The sequence below is a fragment of the Triticum aestivum genome, chromosome 1B, assembly GCF_018294505.1.
Source record: "Triticum aestivum cultivar Chinese Spring chromosome 1B, IWGSC CS RefSeq v2.1, whole genome shotgun sequence".
Lineage (NCBI taxonomy): Eukaryota > Viridiplantae > Streptophyta > Magnoliopsida > Poales > Poaceae > Triticum > Triticum aestivum.
This window is the reverse complement of record NC_057795.1, coordinates 546,233,922-546,243,713: the sequence shown is the minus strand read 5'-3', so window position 1 is coordinate 546,243,713 and position 9,792 is coordinate 546,233,922. Positions and strand designations below refer to the sequence as shown.

The 9,792-nt window shown below is 42.9% G+C and overlaps 1 pseudogene; it reads left to right on the top strand.

Moving 5' to 3' along the window:
* The first annotated feature begins 391 nt into the window (after positions 1-391).
* LOC123094444 (uncharacterized) lies at positions 392-5,986 on the top strand (annotated as a pseudogene).
* The last annotated feature ends 3,806 nt before the right edge of the window (positions 5,987-9,792 follow it).

Below are 9,792 nucleotides of genomic sequence, written 5' to 3'. Positions count from 1 at the left end.
AAAAATGCGAGCAGCAACGTCAATGTCAAGTTTGGGACTTGAAGACTGATGGCTAGGGGATACCACCGTTCTCCGTCCACCCGCAGGAGTTGCTGGCACGACCATTTCCGTATGAAATCTCGCGGCGCGGTCCGGGAAGAGATTTCTTTGGTACGCGCGGTCGGAGCTCCGGCGACATCAGTCGCACCGCAACGTGTCTGCGTGCGCGCGTACACAGGCCGCCGGGTCGCCGTGCTCGGCCGGAACGGGGCGAGCACTGTGCGAATCATACATGCCGCGCCGTTTCTTTGCAACGTTTCAGAAAAAGGCTAGGGATATAGGGGGGAGTAGGCCGGGGTGGGGTGCAGTCAGCCAGTCAGGAGGGAGCGAGGAAGACGAGGCGAGAGAGAGAACCCACCCGGCCACGCAAAAAGTCTCCTTTTTCTGACCTCGTTCACTCAAGTAGTGCGAACGCTCGCCAGCGGCCACGCCCCCTGCCATGCCGCGCGCCTGCCTGCTCCTTGTCAAATCCGCGCCTCGCTCCTCCCGCCCACTCTCCAGCGCCGCCGGTCGCCACATTAAACCGCAACTGCTCCGCCGTCGCCACATTAAACCGCAACTGCTCCGCCGTCGCCAAGGCCATTAGATCGTCGTCAAGTAGCCGCCGCCCGCCGGGCGTGCCGATATTGATGGGGAGCGGGAGCGGAGCGGTCGTGTGGAGAGAGATACTAGCGTCGTCGCCTCCGCCGGGATTCGGCCGGCCGACCGGGGGATTGGGCGCAACAGCCTCGGGGAGCCAGAGGCCGTCACCGGCCCCGGGATTCGGCGCCGCGCGGCCGTCATCGACGCAGTCCGGAGGTTCGCTCGCCCCCCTTCACTCTGCCTCTTGCTCCCGTACGGCCAACTGTCCGTCTCTTGCTTCCAGCCGGCAAACGACGCGGCGCGCGCCGTCGGGCTCGCCTGCCTTACTCCGATCAAACGGGCCTGCGTCTTTTCTCTCCCTCGGTTCCTCCAAACCCTCATCGCACGGGTCGCCGCCGCAGCGCCAAGTACGGCTTCTGTTTTTCAAGTGGCCTAATCGTTCGGTGTGATCTACTGACTATAGTATTTTTTTTTTCAATTCTTAGGATGCGCATATGGTGCTAAGCTCCTCTCAATCTCTTGTTTTACATAATGTACAGTTTGTCTTTTTCAAAATTCACACCCTAGATCGATTTGATGCGTCAAAGACTTACGGCAACTCCAACGCGGCTCACCAAATAGACCGCAAATCTCTAAATCCATGCTGCATTGTGTTGGGGCATGGTTGAACTATCGTTTTCAAAAATATCATGATGTCATTATGCAGTTCATCTGGACAGACATCTGCTTGAAATTATGATAAAACAAGCCATGTTCAGTAATTGTTTTCAGCTTCATTCTGCTCACCACTTTGATGCTTGTAGGTACCAAGTCTGCTACTCGTACCGATATGTTGGTCGACATAGGAACGGAAGCTGGCTGTGATAATCTTGAGGTTCCACGACATGTTGGGGTACTTTGTGCATTCCTTTCTTCTTTGAAACAAATATGTTCATTTTTGATGGAGTTCTTTGCCCCAATCCTGACGTATTCGTGTATTACTTATGCATATAAGTAGAGCACAGTTTCATGCTAGCGACTGGTACATTCTTACGCTACAACACATATAAAAGTGCTGGAATAGCAACCATAATAGAATCAACTGTTTACTCCTTGATGAATTACATGCATTGTGTATTCAACATTCTAACTGGATCACTCTTTGTTACAGAATGGAAGTGCATCCCCCGCGAAAGGCACAAAGAGGAAATTTGTTGTTGATGCAACCAAAGGTGCATCACCTGGTGTTAATGCAAGTAACACTGGGCAGCACCTGCATTCCCGCAGAAAAGGTAAGGGTCCTGGGAAACATGCAAAGCTGGAAGACAACAAAGGTGCTACTAGGTTGGGGAGAGATCAGACACCAATCGGCGTATTTGAAGATGAATGCGTTTTCTGCCATTCATTTAGAACCAGTGAGCAGGTAATATGCTGCATATCATTTACACATATCAGTAAAATATGTCTGTTGAAGTCTTCTTATTTGTACTGGCACTAAAAATGTTCACTTTTCCTATGTCAGTTCCATGGTCCGATGGTACTGTATCACAATAGAAGGATTGTGCCCAGTGACGAGGGCATCCCTACCAACGCCATCTATGTCCACGAGAAATGCATGGTTTGGTAAGTTTCTTTATACAGCATGGTTAACCCTTCATATTTAATTTATTTAGAATCATCATATGCAGTGTTCATCCATCCTTTTAATTCTTTACCCATGTTTCTGAAGGGCCCCAAAAGTGGAATCCAATGGTGATACTTTTAAGAATGTGGAGAGTGAAATCAATCGTTCTAAAAGATTGAGATGCAGAAGATGCAAACTCCGGGGAGCAGCGCTTGGTTGTATTGACAACTCCTGCAGAAAAAGTTATCATGTCCCATGTGCAATGATGATACCAGAATGCCGCTGGGATGATGTAAGCTTTTGAGTATAGCTTGTGCTTGATCCATTTATAAACACTGATGTTCTGACATGTTTAGTTTTGATTTTGAAGGAGAATCGCCGTGTTTGGTGCCCCAAGCATGCACCACCTGATCAGATGAGCTCACCAACAATGGAGAGTGACACTCTTTCCCCCGTCCTTCAAAAGTATGCGATCTTTCTTCAACCTTCATGTAACTTGCTTAATCCTTCATTTTATAATTCAGTGTTGTATCTAGTCATTCCAGCCAATGTCCAGCTAAAGAAGTTTCGGTCGATTTCCAAATGGAAGATGAACGCATTAATCCATTACCGTGCGATGAGATGAGCTCACAAATAATTGAAAGCGACATTACTTCCGCTGTCCTTCAGAGGTATGCGATCTTTCTTCAACCTTTTTGTTACTTTATTAATCCTCCATTTTATAACTTGGTGTTTTATCTAGTCATTCCAGCCAATGTCCAACTAAAGAAATTTCGGTCAATTGCCAAATGGAAGATGAACACATTAATCCATTACCGGGCGATGAGATGAGCTCACCAATAATTGAAACTGACATTACTTCCGCTGTCCTTCAGAAGTATGTGATCTTTCTTCAACCTTCATGTTACTTCATTAATCCTTCATTTTCTAATTCAGTGTTGTATGTATCTAGTCATTCCAGCCAATGTCCAGCTAAAGAAATTTCGGTCGATTGCCAAATGGAAGATGAACACATTAATCCATTACCGGGCGATGAGATGAGCTCACCAATAATTGAAACTGACATTACTTCCGCTGTCCTTCAGAAGTATGTGATCTTTCTTCAACCTTCATGTTACTTGATTAATCCTTCATTTTATAATTCAGTGTTGTATCTAGTCATTCCAGCCAATGTCCAGCTAAAGAAATTTCCAGCGATTGCCAAATGGAAAATGAACACATTAATCCACTCGCCACATCAAATTCTTCTTTGCCTGGACATGTGCCTGGGTATGCATTCTTTCTTCACCCGTCTTGGAGATGGTTCCATTCATCTGATTAATCATCAATCTTTCATTTTGTAATTGATTTGTTGTATTTTGTTGTTCCAGCCAATATTTAGTTAAAGGAGGAACATCTGTCCTTCATAGAAGGGAAGATCTGCAAGTAGATCAGCTGAACACCTTGAGTTCTTCCTTGCCTCAGGGGTATGCGTGGCGGAAGTTACTGATCAGATGTTCAATCACTATTGATTAATATTCTTCTATAATTTGCACTGTGTTTCATCATTACAGCCTATGTTCGGACAGAGGAAGAATTTCTGCTAATCACCGGAGAGAAGAAAAGCTAGTAAATCAGTCTAGCACCCCTGTGGATCAATGGGTTTTGCTCGGTATACCTTTAAGTGCATCAGAAAAGGTAGCATTAGACTATACTTGCAAACAATACTGTCCTTTTAGAGCATTTGGATATATCTGAACAATACTCTCATTTAGAGCTTTTGGATGTATCTGAACGATACTCTCCTTTAAGAGCATTTGGATATATCTAAACAATATTAGCAAACATGTGTGTGGACAAGTAATGCAGCAATTTTAATTTATGGTCAAATTTAATTTATATAATCTGCTGGTTTTCGAAATAAGTTCTGTTCCATACCAAGCTATGATAAAATTGTTTATGTTTGTCATCCAGGATTCCTTGAAGGAATTTGCATCCTTAACCAGTTCAACCTTGGCTGAGGAATGGGACAAAAATGTGACCCATGTAATTGTGGGCAGAAACGCCGGTGATGCATGTGGCAGATCATATGAGGTCCTGATGGCGATACTCTCTGGGAAATGGGTTGTCACAGCCGGATGTTAGTATTAATCCATCTTACATCTCCCTTGTTTTGTATTGTTGATGATTATTGTACTATCTCCAAACTCATGCTACATACTAATGTAATAAGCTGCTGGTCTATTTGCACTTCCATTTATCCGTGGCAATCTAAAACTTATCCTAGCTCGGCAGAGAATATCATTTCTCCTTGCCCTGAAGCAGTTCACGTCATATTCATGTCTTAGGGATTGTGGATTGCTTGGTGGAACCGATTCCAGATCTAAAAACTTGCTTGGAAAAGCCGATCCCAGGCCCGGAAATTTCGTACGAGATGAATTTCTGTGATGGTTCATGCACATCAGGTTATGGACCAATGAAAGGAAGAGCTAGAGCTGCTGAACGGGTATGTAAACATGTCTGGCAATAATATATTATCTACGAATTCAATATAGAGAAAAGCATATGTAGTGAAAACTGATCGCAGTTTGCCTTATGCATCAGTTCAGGGAATTCGTTTACAATTTTTTTGTCAAAAGGTTTGGGAATTGGTTTACAATATTTTTCAAAAGGTTCCCTATTGCAACCAAGTATAAATATGTACTAAAGTGTTCATACAGAGGCTGTTTGATGTCAAAGGCTTTAAGTGCATCTTTAGAGAAATTTAGGTGTTCCATGGTCAGTATATTCCAAGAGCTTTTCTTTTATAAGGTGGGGTGCTAAACAGATTTCCGTATGTTTTTTTGACGAAAACAGCAGCGCTGCTTTCTAGTATTAATTAAGGTAGAAGAAATTATACATAGAGTACAGAGGGAGCATTTGAGAAATCGAGGAAACTGGAAACATCTTTTGCAGTGTTGTTTTACAAATTCTCTTTTGAAGTGTCATTTCCCTGATTGCGATGTTTTGGAATGCATTTCAATAGTCATGGATCTTATGAATGCATTTCATATGTAATAAAAGCAACATTTTGATGCCTTTCTACAGCCAAATGATGATAACATGATGTTTGCAGGCACCAAAACTGTTCTCGGGACTGCATTTCTGCCTCAGCGCCTACATAGACCCTGAAGACAGAGAAACCATCCAAAGACTCGTAGCAGCTGGTGAAGGGCAAGTACTGGAGGGAATCAGCCCAGACCGGTTGCACGAGAATCTGAACAGGAATCCAGCGGAGGTGTACTTCATCTATGACAGCGGCCCTCCAAGGAAGATCACTTCGGATTTCGATCTTATCCTTGGCAAGGAGATTCAGGAGAGCGTCGAGTACGCGAAATCGGGAGCACAGGTGATCAGCCACAGGAGGCTGCTCGACGCTATCCTGTGCTACGATGCGCGGATCCTGGAACGGAGGCCTCACCAAGATATGTGAGTGAAGGGTGCGCTTCAGGCAGTGGCTTTTCGCTCGCGTTACCAGAGGTTTTTGGGTTCAGCCCCCCACATGAGTAGCGATGGGGGCTGTCGAAAGTTGACGAATCACACACTCTACTCACCCGTTAGGCTATAGGGTGGTGTGTTTGTTGTTGTTCTGGTGCTGGATTGCTCGTTTAGCAGATTTTTAGTACTCGATCCAGACGGTAGTTTCGCGGTGTGGAAGGCAATTGTTGTGAAATGGTTGTACTTTTTTGGCGGTGACTGAGACCCCCGTTGGGCAGCATCATATGTTTGGAATTGGATTGTCAACTCTGAAGAAGTCATCAACTGTTGCATCGCGGCGTGGGTTGCGGCGTCTTCTACGCCCTTTGTTCCTTGCATCTTTCTTTCGTATTTCGTTAGTCAAATTGACGATTTAGAACTATTGAAGTAGCCTTTTGCGGTCACACTTGATAGTATTGAATATTAGCTACTCCCTCTGTCTCATAATATAAGAGTGTTTTTGTAAAAAAAACGCTTTTATATTATGGAATGGAGGGAGTAGAAAATAGACTCTAAACATCGCACTTGTTAGGGACCGGCCAACAGAGTAACACTACAACGGGGCTGTAGCCCTGCAGTTGAGTTGGCTCTACAAAAGTCAGAGGCCAAAGCTCAAACAGGTTGTTCAGAAGAGTTTACATTGCATTTTCCATTCAACCGACTCACCATGCGTGTGCTGGACGCAAACATTCTCCCTTTTGATAAGGCATATATACACATACACGCATGTGAGCGACAAAGATATCCTGCTGCCTTGTGACCTGTCAGCAGGCATAAGCGACGACACACGAACATTCCACGACTTTGCTCATAGCTCAATCCCAGTGGAGGCTAATAGTCCCCAACTGACATGCACATATAATGCCGACTAGCAAACCGCACTATTTCTACTCAGAAGAAAACATTAATTTGTAAAGAAGAGAGAAGATGAATTAACTCGATGATCCAAGAAAACATGCACTTATATTGGGGCCGACTATAGTTAAGTTGACTCGAAAAGATATCTTGGTTAGTTGATTTTTTAGCCGTCGAATTTAAATCGGATGGCTGAGGTGCCTTATTCGTCTGGGGTCCTCTCTTTCCTTTGATGTATCTTCCAGCACGACGGCCAACGGTACTCCCGTGCACACCTCTGCATGAAAAATGTCAGGATTTGGTTAATCCTATTAATCTCTACTTTTCCTAACAAAGGCGGTTGCCCCGTGTCCCTTCGAAAACACCCCTTCGGGGGCTATATATATGTGTAATCCCATCATCAATGAAAACAACTGATTATTTTTACATCTTTGTGTCTATTCTTTTGTTCTCTATTCAAAACACGTTATCAGCACGCTCTTCCCTGAGCGACCCGGCGAATTGGAAAGAATCGGAAACGACACCGAGATGGTACTCGCCGCCTCGGCCCTCTCCTTGCCTTCGCCGTCGCCTCGTAGCCCTAGACGGCCTCCCGTCCCTGCCGGTGATAGCCGCTACAGCGGCGCCGGTGGAGATGGGTGGGGCGGCGCTGCACAGGGAGGGCGGGGGAGCGGTTGGAGAGGAAACCGTCTCCTTCACCGCCTTCTCCATTCCAGGTGGTGGAGGGATGGACTTGTATGGGCCTGCCGGACGATTTTTCTGAGTTAAACCTATATTTTCTTGGTTATTAATTCGTATTTCATTCTATTAACAGTTGTCTAACTCTGTTTTAGACACCGCTAATTGCAGTACTTAAATTCCAGTACTGTAAATATGTTGAGTACTATGTATTCCATATAATATGTTGATGTAATAATATATCTCCACGTTTCTTACATGTTGAGAATAATTACATCTATGTTTTGCAATCGAGATTTTTCTTTTATCTCTTGCAAAGGTAAATTCAGTACCTCTACAATACCGATTTGCGATTGAGAATTTTCTTATCTCTCAAAACAATCTCATTGCGATAGAGATTAATTTTCTCGCGCAAAATATTAATTCAGCCTGTTGAATTATCTTGCAACTTGATACAAGATCATCTCATTTAATTTGAGGTCTACAATTCAAGTTTTTCACTTGAGCATCAAGTTTGCAACATCGTTATTATTCACTACATTAGTAGTGTTTTCTGTTGAGTACCATATGTATTCTAGAATCTATGATGTAATATATTACCATGTTCTACATGTTGAAATTATACATCCACTATTTGCAATTGAGATTTATTTTAATTTCTTGTAAATACAAATCAATTCATCTTGAGCTTTTGGCTTAATACGAGCAAGAATTGATATGCAAAATTCTTAGTGATTTCTTCAAACTGATGTGTTGGGATCACAAGGTAGTCATATAGATCTACTGCATTCGCAGATTATCAATGACTACCGTTTAAGCCTACATTTTGTCATTTTGACATTATAATTGCTTTACAAAGTGCTCTCCCACACATTTTACTAAGTCATGACATAAGGCATTATGAGTGAGTATCTACTGATTTTATCAGATTATACCACTCTAATGCTGCTAGATATACTTCAAAATTTCTTTTGGAGATTATCTACAAAGTGTCATGCTTAACAATTTGAAGTCCACACTAATAATGGTTACAAGCTAACCTTTTGAAATATCCAGTAATTTTGCAAAATTCATTACAATACTAACCATGGTGGTCTTTAATTTACTCATCATAAATTAATTATTTCTGGTAACCGATGGCTAGAAAATTTGAGGCGTTCGCCCTCAATGGCCACCACTGCCCTATCTGGGCCATGGACATTAGGATCACTCTTGTGTCTCATGGGATAATGTGTGCAATCCAAGACCTGTCGGATTCAGCTACGGTTGGAGTCACGCCACTAATAGTATAAATATGTTGCCTTATGCATCATAAGGCATTATATCGATCTAGATCTCAGCATCTGATTATTCTATATTAGCAATCCCTGTGATACAAAGGACCTCAAGGGCAAAGGTTTGAAACTCACTTCAACCTTCAACCCGACATCACCAAAGGTGACGGGACCCTTTGGGAATAGAGAACCTGATGGTTGAATATCTCTCAACCGACATGTTTGGAGACTATGAACAATCTCTCAATCTCCTCAGTGGTCAATATAATTTATGTCCATTTCTGATGTTCTAATAAGAACATGAGTATTTTTGTCATCATATATTGTATATCACAACATATTTGTATTAGCACTTTGGTACAAATACAGTTGTATGTATTCTATATATAATAGAGATTTTCGTACTGAGAATCTTTATATACTTATAGATTTCTACGGGGGTCGATCTGATAAAAGATGATATGTGCCTTGTGGACATATGCACCACGAACTCTATACTCAGGGAAGTAAAATGTTTCAACTTTCGTTGAGAGGAAAGGAGATATTAAAAAAATCGCTAGATGATGACCCACAAGTGTGGGGGATCTATCGTAGTCCTTTCGATAAGTAATAGTGTCAAACTCAATGAGGAGCAGAAGGAAATGACACGCGGTTTTCAGGAAGGTATTCTTTGCAAGCACTAAAATTATCGGTAACAGATAGTTGTGTGATAAGATAATTCGTAACGGATAACAAGTAACAAAAGTAGACAAGGTGCAGCAAGGTGGCCCAATCCTTTTTGTACCAAAGGACAAGCCTGGACAAACTCTTATATAAAGCAAAGCGCTCCCGAGGAAACATGGGAATTATTATCAAGCTAGTTTTCATCATGCTCATGTGATTCACGTTCGTTACTTTGATAAATTGACATGTGGGTGGACCGGTGCTTGGGTGTTGTCCTTCCTTGGACAAGCCTCCCACTTATGATTAACCCCTTTCGCAAGCATCCGCAACTATGAAAGAAGAATTAAGGTAAACCTAACCATAGCATGAAACATATGGATCCAAATCAACCCCTTATGAAGCAACGCATAAACTAGGGTTTAAGCTTCTGTCACTCTAGCAACCCATCATCTACTTATTACTTCCCAATGCCTTCCCCTAGGCCCAAACAATGGTGGGGTGTCATGCAGTCGACATTCACATAACACTACTAGAGGAGAGATAACATACATCTCATCAAAATATCGAATGCATACCAAATTCACATGATTACTTATAACAAGA